The following is a 20,476-nucleotide window of genomic DNA, read 5'->3' as shown; positions in this document are numbered from 1 at the left end:
AAAAAATCAGATTATTAAAATGAAGTAAGTGAATGAAATGTATGAACTGGAAAACATGAATAAAATAAATAACATTAAAAAGGCGAATAAAATAATTTAAATGACTGATACGAATAAAATGCATGAAATGAATAAACTGATCAGAATGTATCCAAAGAATGAAACTAATAAAATAGATAAAATGACCTCAAATGAACAAATTGAACAAAGATGGCAGACGCTGCTTTACCCAAAGGCTTCAAATGGTGATATTAGAAACAATGGTGATAATAGAAACAGGACGAAAATAGCCATATTTCAAAGAAGAATCAAGTGTCCTCAAATTAGGGATCGAGTCTCCACTAATCTAAGCATTTTTCATTTGTTTGTTGTTTTCCAGAAATGCTCATAGTTGTCCAGTGTAATATTTCCATGCAATTTTTATGATTATTTGTCATCCCTAGAAACTATATAAAACTACAAAAAATACTTAATTTTTCATCATTTCACGGATTTAGATTGAAAAATAGAAAAAAAAGGGATCAAGTTTCCTCATTCTCCTTCGTATATAAACGCACAGTATAGAATAGAATTAGCTTGGAGTTGATGTAGTTTTCGATTTTTGGTCACATGGCTCCTCTAGTGCAGCGTTTCGAAGGAATGACCTTTCATTTTTAGGGAAAGCAGGATTTGAGCATAAAATAGTTATAGTTTTCTTATAATACAAATGTTTTTAAATATTGGTCAATGCAAAAACTATTTATAGGGTTTTAGCAGACTGCTTTTGTCTTCCTAAAACTACACAGTTACATCGCAAACATCAAATTAACGTGGGAATTAACAAATATTTCAGATTATTTCAAGGTCTCATGACATTATTTTTGTATATTAGGCGATATTTTGCTTTATTATAAAAAAGTAACTGGTATTTTTTACGCCACAACCAGTACAACATATATATCTTGCAAAATAAGTAAAATTTTCACTTGCATTTTGGCTATCAAAAATATAGTAGCTCTCGGCGATGCTATGAGTATAATATGAATATGAATTATATTAGAAATATATTTTATTACTACTAGATGGATTACTTGATGATCTGTGTATTCACACGCCACCCCATCAACCTCTCGACTGAACGTAATGCTTAATTCAACGGGTAAATAACCAAAGGTTGAGAATTTATTCGTAGATTTAGGAACATTATTCAGAATCTGACTATACGACGTGAACTGATTCTTGATTTATTATATCTTGATCATGATCTGGTTTCGTGGTTGTGATCTATTTCACGAAATTCAATCCTTTCAATCATCACCCGTGAAATAATTGACAAAATCATAAAACGTTATGAGTGAGAAAAGCGACTGAAACATGGTTATACTTCCTATGCTCGCAAATCAGTCCCATAAAGATAGGAAATCCCATATAAAAGGGGACAAATATGCGGTCATGGGTAGTACATGGATGTTTGGTTTTTTCGGTCCATATAATAAGAACGGCTGTTTTTACTGCTCAACGTTCCGGCACTGTTTTTAGCATTTTTCAAAGGTAATGTGGTATATTAATGTAATATTATTTAAAATTATATTTTTAATTGGTTTATCTACACGGCTCAATGCATAAGCTTAGCTCTTCTTAGCGGGGGTCTTTTATATATTTACAAGATGTAAAAAAACATGATTAATTGTGTTTATAGCCTGTAGGATCCCTTTGCGCGCAACTTGCTATTGGCGATTCTACGTTGAAACCGCTCACAGATAGCGCTGGAAGCAAAGTGTTGCTGATTTGATTCTGTTCTGTCATAGTGCATATATTTTCTGTAAACATTGGTAAAAAAATAATTTTTAAACACCAATTCACCGATCAATTTGTTGATAATTGTTTATGAAAATGATGGAAAACCATCATTTTATAAGATGATGAGTAAACATCTTGCGAAAAGGTTGTAAAACATAGTGGTTTCTAATATTATTCGCAGAGCTATATGTGTGCTGTTCCAAAATGTAATTTGTTGAGCATCGTAGCCGCCGCAACATCATTTCCAGTTTCTCCTAAGTTAAGCTAAACCTTCATGAGATGGTGTAAATTCATGCAACTCTCCGGATCACGCAAGGAAAGAATATATCTGGTTAATAGGAAAGTGTCAGCTTTGTATCATACACAGCCGATCCTTCTCTCTGATAGTCTTCACTGAATCTCCTACGTAGTCCAAAATATGAAGGAGTTTGACATTGGTACTGATTGGGTCTCGGTTTCAAGTTGGAACTTTATTTATGGAACGATTTTTGATAACCACAATAATACCCCGAATACATTTCGAAGAAATGTATGAGCCACATAGTTGCAAATGGCTGTAATTTCAAAATAATTGCAAATAAAACTAAATTTCTTACTCGTTTCATTCATATTTTGGCAGTGGTAAGCTTTTTCCGAGAAGAAAATTAAGTTTTTGTTGTAAGCTACGACTCACTTGCGGGTGAAAAAAAGCAAACTGTATCACTTTACCAGTTCATGAGCTGAATCATAGGTGTCGCATGACTAATTTTGGTTTTGCCGCAAATCGCCAATTGCGAGCGGAGATCTTTTTTCGAGTCGGGAAAATTTTCCTTTTCTCGCTAAGTTCAGGGTTATTCATGTCTCTCTCGTTGTCCTTTACGTCCGCATCACCATCTTGATTACTGCCTTGATACTCGCGATCAGATGTTCTTTCTGGTTTCTTGCCCTTGCGGGTCACGATTGTGAACTGTTGCAGAGAAACCACGGCCTTTCCGATTTTATAATCTTTATTCTACGAGGATTATAAAATCCCTAAAATTTTAGATTTACATTAGTTAGTATTTAGTTGAATAGGTAAATTCTTACGTTTAGTGCCCTCTTAGGCTTCTAATTGTTTCCTTCTTGGTCGTTTACTCCACGTATTAACCACTGTAAGTTAGGCTAGGTTTTAGCGATTATTCACAGGATTGCTGTGTCATGTTTTATGTTACCTCTAATCTGGTCGTGTTCTAGACTAGACCAAGTATATCAAGGGCGATTAGAAATAATACAGTCCGCTATTTAACACCTACATTAATTTTAAGTAGATCGTAAGTTCATAAAGTTTTAGTTTAAGTAATTCACGTTTTGTACCTCAATTCAATTAGTTTCTTCACTTAGGGTAATTTGGGGAGAGATGCCGCAAAAAATCGCTCCTGCATCAAAGTAAACCATTCATTGCGGGAGAGATGCCGCACGTGCGGGTGAGACGCCGTACCATGGTCACAAACTGAAAAATGTTAAACAAAAGTATCTTTTAGCTATCGTTGATATTTTTGCGATTAGGGGTCTTCAGCTGAGTTTCATGAAGTTTGATTACATTTATAAATCGGCCAGCACCTTCATTTTTCTTAAGGGGGTAATATAAATTCTTGAAACATTTTTTTATTCAACATTTCAAAAATATTTTCTTTTTGCAACCTTGTGTAACGGTTAAGTTGGAGTAAAATAATTAGGGGAACTATTTATTTATATGTTCGTACGAGCGATATATATCTATGTGTTGTTCTATGTGTTGTTCTCCCAACAATGAATTTATATAACTTAGGTTTGTTCTTGAAAGATTAATTTTGAAGAAGCACCAATTCGTTGAAATTTTCATTTTTATCCCAAGATTAACATCAGTACAAATCAATGCGTTCACTAATATTAGTGCATGAATAAACCGAAGTAACTAATGCTTAGATCGCCCGTTTAAATATATAGATAAATAGACTCATATTCCTATATGTCACCGTGTTAGGTCCGTTAGCTTGTGGATATACCTTAATAATAACCTCAACCTGACGCAATTGATCATTCCGAGGTGAAAAAAATATATTTTAGCTACGTATCCTCCGCCATCGAGTGCGGCATCTTACCCGCAATTTTGATGCGGCATCTCTCCCAATTGTATGGGAGAGATGCCACACGACGACATTTTCCTCCGTAAATTATGGATGACCGTGCTCATGATCAAAATGCCTTCCAAAAGCTCCCAGCTATACAACCGATACATGGTATACCGGGGTGGGCGTAGCGTAGTTGGTAAATTGATTGCCTTGTACGCGGCGCGCCTGGGTTCGAGTCCCGACCCCGCACATAGGGTTAGAAATTTTTCATAAGAGATTTTTCGAACCCGAAGAGGCGAATGACCTTAAGGTTGAAACCTCTATAATCGAAATAAAAAAAAGATGCAAAAAAATCGAACCATTTAAAAAAACGAAATTTTAAAGTGGATCTGGAAAATTTTCGGCACTACGTGATGCAACTGGACGCACACAAACGTTAATAAAATTGTCGTGAGTTTATAATATGGATTATTTTACATCTCCAGTGTTGTAATTCTTCGAAAGAATCACAATATCATATTACCGTATAAAAGTAACCCTATATACGAGATATAGAAAGTGCGGCATCTCACCCGACGCGGCATCTCTTCCGAAATTACCGTATGATATAAGTTGTTGAGTTTGAAGTGTTTGACACAGCTTTTGTAGTTGTCAATATTGCCTGAACAACAACCACAAATTTGGCAACCGTTTGCGATTCTGGTAAAGATATTGGAGCCTGAGTGTTGGCACTTCTTTCTGCCGGTGAGCTTTCCTCAGCGGTTTCTGAGCAGGGTTGTTCACAGAACTGGCACATAATAGTTGTTTTTAATTGTTCTGCGAAAGTAATCACGGTGTTCCTAAAACCGTTATTAATAAAAAAATAACCATAAATTTGTCATACGGCATTCGAAAGATACAGTATCCAAGCATCTTCGCAGTTAATTTCAAAATGATCCATCGAGAGATTCGAGAGAAATTACGATTTGAAGTTTTATGACACGTTTCATAAGGCTACCAGCAAATACCCATTGGTATGGTCCTACCTCTAAAAACAAAAAAATATTTGTCTACTTATTTAGTAGATGGCATTCGAAAGATATAGTAATCAAGTATATCACCTGCAAGTTTGAAAATATTTCATTGGCGGAATCGAAATTTATAATGGTTTGGATGTGGTATGCGGTCATAGATGGGTTTTCTATCAGACTTCAAGCGTGAATCCATGTTTGTCCATTGACTATTTAGGTCGTTTATACGTGTCGCGGTTTTTAAAGGAAAACCTTACCATTTAACTACATAAATATAATGTACAAAAGGTGTTATTTATATGGTGCACTGAAAAAATATGAAAATAGGGTTGTCTACCAAACATTAAATATAATGTGTAAAATAAAAAAATGGATAAAAGTTGGAATGTTTACTTAAAAAGGCCATATCTCAATGGTTTGTTGACCGATTCTAATTATTTATTCATTATCGAACAAGTAGACGTTTCATCGTTAATTTTCATTAAAGTTTTCAACTTATGTAAGAAATAAAACTGTCGCTTTGAAATGATAACAACAAGTAGCAACTTGCCACTGGCCGGTGCAACGGTCGGCCAACAATCTCTATATGGGACTTGTGTGCAAACTTCAATACAATGGTGATTCATGCATGCAAACGAGTATGCGATGGTAACTTTCAACTTATTTTCATTTGAAAGTTTACACGGGTTTTTCGGGAAAGTTGCTTCTAGCTTATATGTCTGTTCTCTGTGGTTATATGTTTCATAGACAATCAGCCTATTTAAACTTAGCTTCCCATTCGAAAATTTTTCTCTAATCCATATTTTGCAGCATCTTTCCAAAAATGAACTGATGATAATTCTGGTGGTTATTTTATTTTACATTGAAGTAAATTGACAACTATGGGATTTCGGCTAAGAGATAAGTTACATGATCCCCTTCCCACAATTTTCTCAAAGTCTCCTGATGCTTAAAACACGGTTCTCAATGTAGTGGTCAGAGAATATCCAAAAATATTTTGTAGAATATTTAATTAAATTAATCAGCATCAAATAATTTCTTTTTTATTGAAATTAATTTTGGTTTGGGGGGGGGGGGGTACCAACCTCCAAAACCCAACTGGCTACGTCACTGCCATTCTCCAATCCACTCTGAACACTCAGTAGTTTACGTGTTATGATTGTTTCGTCTTAAGAGGTTACACCACTGTTGAACACAAAAAATAGGTATATTTCAAGAATTTTTCTAGACGAAATAAAGAGGTGAATCGAGGGTTAATGGACAAAAAGTCGAAATACAAATGGTCGAAAGACAAAAGGTCGAAAGGCCAGAAGGTCGATAGGTCGAAAGAGACAAAAGGTCGAAATGGACAAAAGGTCGAAAAAGAGAAAACGTCGAAAGGGAGAATACGTCGAAAGTCGAAAGGATACAATATTGAAAGGCATTAAACGTAAGGGACAATAACACATTTTCACGCGATTTCTTATTCCATCGCAGTGTTTCTTAACATAGTTTTTTGAATAGAAGCATAACTGAGGGTAAACAACTAGAATCATCAATTACTGTTTTCTTCAGTCTGTAGTTTATCAATTGCATTTCGTTATTAACCATGTATTTTGGTTTGCTAAGTTCGTTACTGTCTTGTGTTCTGTTTCTTTTTATGTTTGCCTTCCCTGACTACTATTGACTGTGTGTTGTTCTGTATTCATGGTGATTTGGGCCTTTTTATTAGATAGGAAACCTGTGATAACTGCTTTGTTGCCGTCTGTTATATTTGAATTATCATTCTTTTCTAACGCAGCTTATTCTAATTAACTCTCTTCGGGTGGTATTTCCTCAACTTCGAAACCTGCGCCGATCTTGGCGTAGAACAATTGGCAATTTTTAAATATAAAAAAATCTGAATAAAGCTATATTCTTGAAATTACTGAAAGCCGTTATATGTTAATATTAAACAAATAATCAAGCCTACCATGAACTTGAATTTTCTCAAAGGAATTTTTTACTATAAAATGCATCAAATTGAATTTTTATTGGTGTTTTTCCTTCTTTATAACATGAGTTGTTCTTTATATGACGATTGATTTGCTAATTATATTACTTTCTCAGTGATTATTTGAGATTTGAGGTACAACACATCATAATATGGATCGCCTATCGCAATTAATTATACAGAAAATAGTACTGAAATATTCAATAGTCCAAATTATTCCAAATCTGCCAGGCACAAAATATGTTCGATGAAGCTAGGATGAAACTGCTTTGAAGTTGACCGCATTGCCCGCGTAATGCGGTGTAACCGCATAACCAAGGTGGCCGCTGACCCGCCGTCGGAAGCGGCGGCCCCTCGCAAGCAAACCTGTGATCCACTCATTTACCCGGCTTATTGAACCATAGGGTCGATAAATTAGTTTAGGTCCGACTGAGCGGAGCGACGTCTGACAGCACACGAAGCAAAGCGATGTGGCGCAGCCACAATAGGCTGCAATGTTGTTTTATTTATTTATTTTACTGTTATGTTTCAAAAATGATATAAAAACCATGATTGGTATGCAACATTTTTAATTCTATATATAATATTGCTAAACATTTTTTTGTTCCACTATAATATACAGAGAAACATATAATTCTTAATATATTATTAACAATTTGTCTGCTTTAGCGTTTCCCGGATCACTGAACAATTGGTTTAAGCGCCACCTCTTACGAAGACCATTTGTCACGTTCAAAGTTGCCCGACCAGAAAGGCGGGTTACTTTTACTAAATTTTGGGGGAAACGAAACGGTAGACGCAAAAGCCGAAGGGTTCTCCGTCTCGCCGGACGATACCAAACAGTAATCAAAAGATCGCGACTAAACTACCAACTCCAGGTTATCATCACTGGCAGAATCCCTGATAACTACCAATAATAAGCCAGCTTCCGAAACCAGAGTGGGGACTGTTTTCCCGAGCAGCCTAACCCGGAGTACATTGGAAAAACTACAAGAATCGAAACATGAGACCCTTTAACTATACAAATCTACAGAAATGTCACTTCAAACACCTTAACATTGGATAATGGGGCACGCAATCTATTTTAAGGTTTATTTCACAAAACCAACATAATTCTTCTTCAAACATTCTTTTCCTTCTTTTTTGCCGATTTGGTGGAGAATCTATTCTACGCTATAATTTTTAATATTCGGCACCCTGCGCAGGGACCCGACGATCTCACGCTTTCGATGCGCACTCACACCTTTAAAATGTTGACGACTGCTGGTACCGCGCTGCTTGCACCAAATTTAATGAAAGCTATTTGACGACGATGCGGCTGTTTTGCGTTACTTAGCGCCGAGGGTGTTGTTAAGGTCCTAGCTTGGATTTCGGTAACTGCTGCTATAGTGTCACACCTCCGGACAGCGTACCAGAAACAAAATATGGATGCTACCAATGTTTAGCGATGCCGCCTTACGCATGTGGCGGCGTGTCTTTGTCTGGCTTTTGATTGCAACGGCGCACTTCATATCACCTGTAAGTCCAAAGTCTACGCTATAGCAAAGAGAAAACGACATGGAGAGAAAACGTCGTTTGTTTGTACACAAGCAGAATATTTGTTCTAGCCGCCCGGTATTCGTTCTTTATCATAGGAGATGGAAGAAGTGAACAGCTTATATGTACAACAGGGACCTGGAGTTACTGAACTGGAAGCTATTTGAACTGTGATATACGCGACTGCTACATTGCATTACTAATCCTTCCAAGTTTTATCTATGAATATATTGGCTATGATATTCATTCCTGGAAGGGCACTGTTTTAAAAAAAATAAAAAATTAATTGGTAAAAATTTGGTTTTGACTTCAAATTTATCCAACCTTTTGTTTTTCAACCTTTTTGTCATTTCAACCTTTTGTATTTTCAACCATTTGTCTTTCGAGCTTTTGTCCCTTCAACCTTTTGTCCTTTCGACCTTTTGTCATAGATTCGAATCGAGATATTGCTGAATGGGTTTTATAATACTAGTTACGAAGCGCAAAAATTTTTTTTCGAGTCATTTAGCCAGAAAAATGGCGGCCGTGCAGTCTTTTCCCGTAGATGCTCTTTTTCTAAAGGGTCCACGGCCGGAAACCTATCTCCCATAATTTTTAACCTAGACCTTAAAACTAAAGTTTTTTTTTCAATTCCTTATAACAATAGCAAGCGACGTACGTAGGATTTTTTCAATATTTCGTCTTTTCACGAAATAACGCTCTTCTCAGTAAATAATAGTTTATTAAAAACATATTAGCCAATAAAAGAATAAAATTCTACGTACGTCGCTAGGGAAATCTATTTTGAATATGCTGTAAAAATTTCAAAACAATCAAAACTCGTTTGTTCGAGTTTTCTAATGTGAAAAAATCTCAGGAATCAAGCGGAATATATGCGACCTTTGTCATAATACGAGAAGTTAGGGTTCTAGGACATTTCGTCACTCATATTAAATTTTATCATCTCTCGTACATATATGTGTCAAGGCTCCGAAAATGGCAACCACAGGCGAAATTTTTTTTTATCGAATTTTGCGTCAAACGGTTTGTTTTCCGTATGTATATAACCTCTAATATTAAAAAATATGAATGGTGAGCCCAGAAAAAAATTCCATGTGTGTTATTTATATAAGTTTGTTGATGTTACTTGCATGGCCTGAAAATGACTAAAAGACCGTAAAGAGTTAAAAATGTACACAAAATGCATATTTTCAACTTTTTTCCTTGAACCACATTTTTCCATCGTAGTCTAATTTAAATTTGATGATATTGCTTGAAAAATTGAGATGAATATGGATAAATGCTTATTTTCAATTGTGAAGTAATGGAAACCATATAACTTGTAACGTGATAGATCAAAAATTCGAAAAAGTTTTGTGGGCGCACTAAAAGCATGCATACAATGTCTAACCTATATTTTTTCTTACTACTTTGAGTCTACTTTTTGAAAGTGTATTGTGAAAACCTTAAAGTTGTATTCATTTTTGAGAAAACACAGTTGATCTTATGTAACGTGACAGATGTTTTCTGCTATGAAGCAATTCCATCAAGTTTGATTCAATTACGTCAAAAATGGTGACCATCTTCGATTCTAAAGAAACCTTTTACGTTTCATCTTTATGGGAGACTAAATATTTTGCATTATTAAACAAACAATTTTTATTCAAGAGTAATATTTAAAAAGGGCGTATCAGACATTTCAAAATATATTGTTCGAAAATCGCCATTGGTGTAGCAAAACTATATGATAGCGAGCTCTATGGAATCAATTCTTTTGTGTTAATATATTTTGATCAAATTTTTCTATAAGAAAACAAAAAAATGTCACAAAAGACAATTACAAAAACCAATGATTTTTTTGTTAGCGAAAACCAAAAATTAAAGAAACTGCAATTACATTATTAGGAAGTTATTAGTAAGGAAGCATTTTTAACTTCAAGTAGGGTAAGGTGGGGCAAATCCGACCTAGTAAATGGTTTTGGTTGTAAAATGTTCATTTTACATCGGATCAAGTCGTTTTATATACCAAATTAAAGGTTAGACTTCTGGGCAACTTTCTATATATTACATTTTATTCGTATCTTGGGAAAATCTTGAAATACAAACCTTTTACGGAAATGTTCATTTTTGCTGTTTTTAAAAATGCTGGGGTAAACCCGACCGCCTATGTTTTTGGTTGCTTTAATACAGATATCACCCAAATTTTATGGGTTTTCAATGATAAATCAATGAATGTTATGTTATTGAATTGTAACATGGAGAAAATGGAATTCAATGTCAATCTTAAACTGCCAAAATCACGAGCAGTAGCACGTAAAGATATTCTCATTTGCATCGGATCAATTGCTCAACGAATACTATATTCATCACGTTTTTGTGTCTTTCGTTTGTAATTATGAACCATTGTGCAAAAAATAATAAATAATGGCAACAAAAATATATTTCAATTTGATAAATAACCATTTTCTTAGCAAAAAAGCGGTCGGATTTACCCCACTATTTAGAGGTCGGATTTGCCCAACCGCGTCATTTTTCATTACGATGCATTTAAAAAAAGTAAGAAAAAAGTTGGACTAAATTCATCTATGCACCTCGTAGGACTTTAATCAAAGAATTTAAATCCACTTACGTTTTTATGCAATCATTTTAACAATCAGTAATATCCTGTAGTCAATGACGCACAAAAATCAAATCAAAAGTTGCACACTTATTGTTGTTTGACTATCTCGATGTAGACTAATAAAATGCTGTCATGCAACCATTATGATTATTTTCGATGCTCTACGCCACAACATTGATATTAGTTCGCGTAGTGCTCCCGATTTTCGAGAACAGAGGGGGGTCGGGTTTACCCAACGGTCGGATTTGCCCCACCTTACCCTATGCTTCTAAATTTCTTAGTATTTGCCAGTCATAAATATAATTTTCTTATACAATACTAATACTAAATATAATTTCGAAGCAAAATGCTCTTAAGATTTTTTTTTTCGAAATATTTTGATTTTTTTCTTCAACAAAAATATCTAGTAGTGAGAATACGCCCTTTTATTAAATAACTCACAGATATTGCCTGTTTCATCTATAGATAGACTTTCGTGCACATTTTGAAAGCAGAAAAGTAAATATTCACACGTTAAACTGCACGGAGAACAGCAAATAAACAAACCGATTATCTTTTGCACAATCCTACAGAGGGCGTTAAATGTTGTTTTTGATAACCACTGCAAGAATCAAACTATGGTAGATACGGTGTGAGCATATTTTCGTGTGACAAAATTATTTTGCTGTGAGTCTATTTGGGGGTAAAATTCGCAATACCAAACGCAAAAACATAGCACGTTTAAAATTTAATTGCAAATAAGAAATGTTCAAAATATAATTGCATTGTGGAGAAAATAACAATAAAAGGATTTAACATATTTCAAATTTTTTAAATTTTAATTTTTTTATTTTAATTTAATTTTTTTTCTTTAAATAATTTAGTTAAAGAATGTATTTCAAAATGGTTTTTCAATGCAAAATTGTAATGAAAACGTGTGCTTCAAAATGCAGATATTTTTAAGTTATTTTAGATTTACGTGAAATTACGACCTTTTCATAAGTTTTTCACGTTTGTTCATCAAAACCAATATGTTTTTCAAAATAAACATGAAATTTCCCGTTAATACTCAGTTCCCAGACCAAGGATGATTTGTGCACGACTGTCTCGATATGCTTGCTTCAATAAAAATATAGAACTGTAACGTGACAAATTCTGGTTGTAACGTGACAGATCATTGAGAATACTCCATAAAATCGAAAATAATGTTTTTCTTCAGGAAAACTATATTTCAAACTCTTCCTCGTTTTCCAAGCTTCAACTTAAAACTGTGTTCATGCAAATTCGGGGGCTAACGGAACAGACTTTTTCAGAGTCGGGCAACCTCCAAACTCACTGCGAAAATTGTGTAACGTGACAGACGTATTAAAATGACAATAACACGAATACCGTTCATGATACAAAATAACTTTCTGTAGAAAAAATGTGCGATTTAGTGACCTTAATAATGTGCAGTTGGGATAGAATCTGATTTTATCGTTTTTGCTGACTTATCTAATGAAATATGCGTAAAAATGTAACGTGACAGACTGAAGCCTTGACCATATCTCTATTATTATTCAATCAAATTTTATTAAATGTACCTTGTTGTCTCAATGAAAATAAATCTTTCTTCACTTGATCAAAATAAACATAAACAACGCATTTATTTGATAATAATTGATTACTTACACCTGAAATTGCATAACACATTTTCAAGTTTATGGTTTAGTTTGGCCGCACTGTTGTTTCTTTTTTGTCTGCTAGATAAGCAAAGATTATTTAGATTGTGATAGTATCCTAAGCAAAAATGGCTATAAATAGGGACCGCCGTATTCCTGAATGACGTATTACAGCGAATTGAACACCTTTTTAAACCAAATAGATAATCAAGAGGTGCCAAATAGAATAGGCACATTACTCTGCGACACGGTATATGCGATCTTGAATGACTGTGTAATGGAACTGATAGATAATGAGGACATAATCTCTATTCGAAGTTACGTTTTACCCATCGAATACATGGTCCAAACAGCGGGTTATGAAATATTAATTTTGTAGTTTCAGTAACGGCAAATCATAAATACCTATATTTGGAAATGAAATACTGTTCAATTTGCGGATAACTTTCTCTTTGAATGCAATTTAAAAAAAATCCAAAATTTTGATCACATTTTATTTTATCAGCAACATATCACAAGTTTTATTTATTAGTTTTAGAATTTTGCTAAATTTTCCTAGGTACTACCACATAATCAGATAGTTGAATGAGTATTTATGTACAACAGTTGCAATTGGCACTAATTGTTCAACACACCAAATTAATCGATCGCGATACTGAATGAGCCTATTGCACTCAGTATAGTCGAGGAACACGTTTTCCGAACACTTGCACTTGATAGTTGGACGGCGAGCTGATCGGTTCTCCGTGGTAGGTCACGAGATCGTACGGCTGGTCATGCATTTTCACCCGACTATGAGCTGTGGCTGATGGTAGGGCTCCAATCAGATTGGCCGGAGCAGAATGATACTGATAGCCGAAGGGATTAAATTGGGGAGCTAGGAATGGTGACGGTAGGAAAACGTTGTTTCCAAAATATGATGTCACCGGGAATTGCCCGTACGTCTGAGGGAATGGATTCCATTGTGGTCGTTGGATTAGCTGCTGGCCAGTGGGGTTCGATGGTGTCTGAACTGGCTTTTCGCTTGTTTCAGCTGTGTCATCGCCTCGATTTTCAGCATCGTCGCTGGCTGGGGTTTCCACTTCAGAGGGGCCCACTGTCGTTTGTTCGGGTTCAGAAGATGTCTGCTCCGTGGTTGATTCACTTAGTCCAGAAGGTTCTGTTGGTGCTTCTTCTGGAGCAGAAGGAGCTTCCGACGACGTGATGGCAAGTTCAGCGGCTGCAGCCGTAACAGTTGCTTCGGTTACCGTTGTGGTTTCCGGGAGAACTATTGCCGCAGTAGCTTGGATTTCATCTTGCACCAAGCGTTCCGGTAGACTCGGTATTTCGTATTGTACACTAAATGGTTTAGGAGTCGATAGTTTGGTAGGGCGTGGTGCACTTCCTCCTGAAAACTTTGCCGATGAGGCCATCATAATTTGTTTCAATGGGTTGAAATCGGTATCCTGTTTCTGGCTAGCTTTTGGCGGGTTGCTCAAACCGAAAAATTGCGCGAAATGATTAGCAATGGCTTGGATAGTCCTTTTGTTCCTATCAAGATCACGTCCTCGGTTATATGATAAGACCGGCACTAGCACCACGGCTTGTATTATCAGAACACATGCAATCACTGAATGGATCTTCATCTTCTCGTTACACTAGTTTCTGCAATTATGTATGTATATGGTTAATTGGTCAAGAACTACCACCGGACACGCCTGACTCGGATCACGTTCAAAAGTGAACTGATTAAACCAGTTCAGGTGACCATTGCTTATTAGAATAGAGAGAACGTCATATCATTTTGTGTCCACAGTCGTTACACTGGGTTGATTTTTGCTTACTTTTATTGCCTTTTTTCGTGCACTCAAAGTTTTCACAACTCTTCGGGTCATATTTTTTCCTGCGTATGTTCAAGAAGCCAATCGTTAACTAATGTCCACCCAGTGTATTGGCGCTTGGTCGTACATAAGAGTCTGTGAACGTTGATTATTATGCTATACAGTAAGTTATCATTATTTTTACTATGATCGACGATTGAAACCTTGGAATATATTAATTCGTTTTGTCAGCCAGCGATTTTTGTTGAATACAGTTTTGGATTTTGAATATTGTTGTTTTAGAAGAGGTTGTGATAAATTTTTTGGTGATTTATCTTCCTATAACAATTGTGAGAGTTTGTACAATAGAAAATAACAAATTTCAACCTACGGCTAGTGGCATTAAACGATTTGAATCATGTATTACAATGAAGACCCGATTTTATCAGCACCCGATATTATCAGCCCCCGATTTTACCTTCCCCAGATTTTATCAGCTTTTTGACCCGATTTTATCAGCTTCATATGAAAATTGATAGTTGGTAGTTTAATGGGCTCTAGCAGACGAACCAAACTGAATTCGAGAAAATCCTTTCTTGATCATATTTTTCTTATCTTAGAGATCCGAAATATGCAAAAAAATTTTTTTTTTATTTTGCACTGTCAGACAACCTTAAGGGAAGTTTAACCTAAATAAACAGGAAAGTTTATGAGGCTATATCTAGGGACTAAAGAAGAATATTTTAAGCGCTTCGGTTTCTTAAAAAGAAAGAAAAATATATGTCCCGACTTTATCAATGTCCCGGGGCTGATAAAACTGTAGTTAGTGGCGCTTCGGCTTAATAGACAGAATGATTAAAAGAATCCACTTGAGCCTGGCGTACTTTGTGATGGCTTTGACTTAGAACAACTTTCCTGGCAGGCCTAGTAACAGATGGACAAAATTGAATGATGCGTAAATGAAAATCTAAATTGGTTCAATACAAGCACATAAATAAACATTCAAACATTTGAAACCGGTCATCTCCAAAATACGTCAATGGGTTTGGGTTACATCTTAGTTGAGGTTGTGGACATTTCCTAAGATGACAATTTCCTGGCTTCTAAGAGACTTGTATTGTTGGATGTGGAGGTACTACTCCGGTGTTGGCGAATTACACTCAGTGTGGACTGTGACTTCTACTAACATTAATGATTTACGCTAATAATAACAAAAACAATATCATTCATCAGCCCTGTTCGAAAAACCTTTAACTGTTGTTAGTATACTTGATAGCTGCTGGACTACCAACACTTTTTCAACTGTAACAGTCTTTCTAACCCTCCGGCACTCGCGCCTTTGTATTTAGTACAACACCTTCAGAAACTCTAACGAAATCTTCTTTCAGCACCAGCGGTTGCTCATAATGTGTAATTATAGTCATATAGTATTGGAATTGTGTTTTCAAATCAATTTATTTTGTGAATAATCCTACATTGTGAATTTTTTGGTAATTTGAACATGCCTCCCAAAAAGTTAACAAAAAAAACGAAAACGGGAAACATCTCTGCCTGAAAATCAAATGCTTTGTTTGATCACATTGTAGCATTTTGATTTAAAATGGCATTTAGAATCATATACAAAAATAAAATTGTACTTTTGACTGCAAATAGTATTAATTTTAAAAAATTGTCAAAAGTTGTTGTTAGGAAAACTTTTTTATTAAAAGCTTCTCCATGATCCAAATACACTGAAAAAGCTTCTTTTATGTCTCTCAAACGATAAACATTAGACTTTCGACAATTTATGATGGGGTAACGCGAATAACTTTTAAAAAGGACATAATTACATGAATTAATTGTTCTTGTTGGAGCAAAATTCCAATATCTCCAAAACTATCGCATTTTGGAAGATATTTGTTAAATGCATTTTGATTTAAAATGATACTTAGAATTATATTCTGTAATAAAATTACAGTTTTGTATGTCAATTAGTATGAAATTTAAAAACATGTATAAAGTTATTGTTAGAAAAACTTTTTGCTGATAATTTCTCCATCATGAAATTATATTTAAAATGTTTCTTTTCTTTCTATATTTTTGTTGACCAAATATAAAAATTAGAAAAAATGGATTTTTTTTTGCAATTTGAATTTTTATCAAAAGTTTTTGTTTTTGTGAAAAATGACACAACATTTTTTTCAGTGTAAGTTCCAATCAAAGGCAAAGACCTTTGCATTCTACATTCTTCCTAGAGTTTCGGTAGGGCACCGAACGCTTTGTAATATCACGGAATTCTTACCGGCACCGCGGCTAGTTCTAGGAGACTTTAACTCGCACGGTACGGTATGGAGTTGTCTTCACGATGATAATAGATCAATATTAATCCAAGATCTTTGCGACAATTTCAACATGACCATCTTAAACACGGGAGAAATGAGGCGGATTCCTACACCACCAGCACGCGCAAGCGCGTTGGACTTATCGCTATGCTCGACATCGCTACAGTAAGATTGCATGTGGAAGGTGATCCCTGATCCCCACGGTAGCGATCATTTGCCTATCGTGATTTCAATTGCTAACGGTGCAAGACCATCAGAAACTATCAATGTCTCGTATGACCTCACACGGAACATCGATTGGAAGAGTTGCGCGACCGCGATATCCGCTAAAATCGAATCCACTCAAGAACTTCCTCCGGAGGAAGAGTACAGGTTTTTGGCTGGTTTGATTCTCGACAGTGCGAATCAACCCAGCCAACATTTTGATTCACTTTAGTAAGTTGCAATTTGATTAACTATACTCTTAAACGATATAAATTGATTGTATAAAATTCACAGATCCCTTCTATGTGAACAAAAGTGGAGGCCATATACGTACAACAAATCGGTATAGTAGAACTATGTGATTTACGACGAATTTTGATCTCATTAGAAGCATTATACAATCATTTAGCTTTTCATTTTGAGATTATATATGATCAACTTTACAATCACACATGAAGGTTGATACAGCTTAATGTCCTCAATGATTTATAAAGTGAGTTGGATTCATATAGAATGTGGTAACAAAGAGTATTATGCAAATAAGAAATCAGGATAAAATTTCCATAATTCTCTGTTAGACACTTACGCCCAACCACACTGATAGATGTTTTTCATGGGTGAGGTTGGAATTAATTATTAAAATTACCTGCTACCATTTACTTCCAGTTTCGAACCTGAGAACTTCGTATTCTCAGCATAGCCGCTATGTACTCATCTATCTATACATTGTCAAGCAACGATTATTTTTAAACATTTTTTATCTCTTTGTGATTACGATCTAGAAATACCATAATCCAATCTAAATATGGTACTCCAATGATACCTTCTATACCTGTCAAATCACAACCGACATTCTTCACACAAGCCAATTTTTAACCTTCCGGAAGTCGCGCTAGTGCTCTCAAAATCTAGCGAAATCGTCCTAGCGCACCAGCGGCTGCTCGCTCAATGGGCCATTTACGCGACTTCCGGAGAGTTAATAAGTAATGCGTTCATTTTTATTGCTCAAATATTGAACGAGTTTAGCAGAGAATTTGTGAAGAGCTATAAAGAGGTGACCATTTTTTGTACGATTTTGCAGTTTAATCAAATTGCTAATTAATTTTTATTCAATGTTTCAAAATTGTCATTAATATTTCGGATTAACAATTTTGTTTTAAGTTGTAGTGGACTAATAAATAACTTCAAGTCAACATTGTAGTTCGATCATAAATTTGCATTTTATGTGAACATTTTACAACAAAACATAATTTTTGCTTGCACTATTTGTAATTTTGATTTAGTCTGTCATTATTTGTAATTTATTGTAAACTTTCAAATACGATTGCTGGTTTGCTGGGAATCTCAGACTAAACCAGTACCCAGCGCGAATACCCATGGATGGTCTCCCACCTTGTGGTGGGATAAAGAGTGCTCAGAGCTGTACGCGGAGAAGTCCATGGCATATAAGGCCTTCATGGAAGACGGGTTGCCCGCTAGCTATCAACAGTACGCGTCGTTAGAAAGGCGAATGAAGAGTCTAATGAAAGCCAAAAACGCAGTTATTGGCGCCAGTTCGTCGACGAGTTAATGAGAGAAACAGCGATGAGCACTCTTTGGGGTACGGCTCGATGTATGCGTAACCGAAACAGTACAAACGAGAACGTGGAATATTCAAACCGCTGGATATTCGCTTTCGCCAAAAAGATCTGTCCGGACTCTGTCCCGGTACAGAAAACGTGCCGCGCCGCGTCTCCTTACGATACCGCGAACGAAACACCGCTTTCTATGGTGGAGTTCTCACTTGCTCTCTTGTCATGAAACAATAACGCCCCAGGGTTAGACAGAATCAAATTCAACTTGTTTAACAATCTGCCTGACACTGCAAAAAGGCGCTTGTTGAACTTATTTAACAAGTTTCTTGACGGTAACATTATCCCTCATGACTGGAGGCAAATGAAGGTCATCGCCATCTAAAAACCAGAAAAAGCAGCCTCCGACCACAACTCGTATCGACCGATTGCAATGCTATCCTGTATCCGGAAGTTATTCGAGAAAATGATCTTGTTTCGCCTCGACAATTGGGTTGAAGCAAATGGCGTACTATCAGATACACAATTTGGCTTCCGCAAAGGCAAAGAGACGAACGATTGCCTCGCGTTGCGTTCTACTGAAATCCAAATGTCCTATGCTAACAAAGAGCATATGGCATCAATCTTCTTGGATATTAAGGGGGCTTTTGACTCAGTTTCTATGAACATTCTGTCAGAGAAGCTGCACCAGCATTGTTTTTCACCAATTTTAAATAACTTTTTGCTAAACCTGTTGTCTAAAAAGCACATGCACTTTTCGCATGGCTTTATTTAACTTGATTTAACAATATCGCGATTTAGTTACATGGGTCTTCCCCAGGGCTCATGTCTAAGTACCCTACTCTACAATTTTTACGTGAATGACATTGACGATTATCTTGCCAATTCATGCACGCTAAGGCAACTTGCAGACGACGGGGTGGTCTCTGTTACAGGGCCCAAAGCTGCCGACTTGCAAGGACCATTACAAGATACCTTGGACAATTTGTCTGCTTGGGCTTGGACTGGGTATCAAGTTCTCCACGGAGAAAACTGAGTAGGTTGTCTTTTCTAGGAAGCATGAGCCGGTGCAACTCCACCTTCTATTAATGGGTGTAACGATCAATCAGGTCTTCACATTTAAATGTCTCGGGGTCTGGTTCGACTCTAAATGTACCTGGGGATGTCACATTAGGTATCTGAAACAGAAATGCCAACAAAGGATCAATTTTCTCCGGACAGAATCCAGTATCGTTGCTTGCGCATTGCCTTGGGTTGCATGCACTCGACCCATACGATGAGTCTCGAAGTGCTGGCGGGCGTTCTTCCGCTAAAAAAGCGATTTTGGGAACTCTCATATCGATTGCTCATTCGATTCGACATTCTGAACCCGTTGGTGATTGAAAACTTCGAGAGACTCGTCGAGCTTAATTCTCAAACCCGATTTTCTGGCCTTGTACTGCGACTACATGGCACAGAGCATTAATCCTTCTTCGTATACTCCCAACCGTGTTCGTTTCCTAGATACTTCTGATTCTACTGTATTCTTCGACACATCCATGAAGGAAGAGATTCGTGGAATCCCGGACCATATACGCCCGCAAGTGATCTCCAATATATTTTATAATAAATTCCGAGAAGTCGACTGCGACAAAATGTTTTACACTGACGGATCAAATCTCGATGGGTCCACTGGCTTCGGTATCTTCAATAATACTATCACCGCTTCATTCAAGCTCAATGATCCTGCTTCAGTTTACGTCGCCGAATTAGCTGCAATTCAGTACACCCTTGGGATCATCGACACTCTGCCCACAGATCACTACTTCATCATTTCGGACAGCCTCAGCTTTATCGAGGCTCTTCGTGCGATGAAGCCCAAAAAGCAATTTCCATATTTCCTGGGGAAGATACGGGAGTCCTTGTGTACGTTATCTGAAAAATCTTATCTGATTACCTTTGTTTGGGTCCCCTCTCATTGATCTATCCCAGGCAAT

The sequence above is a fragment of the Topomyia yanbarensis genome, chromosome 2 (assembly GCF_030247195.1).
Source record: "Topomyia yanbarensis strain Yona2022 chromosome 2, ASM3024719v1, whole genome shotgun sequence".
Taxonomy (NCBI): domain Eukaryota; kingdom Metazoa; phylum Arthropoda; class Insecta; order Diptera; family Culicidae; genus Topomyia; species Topomyia yanbarensis.
Note: the sequence above shows the minus strand (reverse complement) of the source record.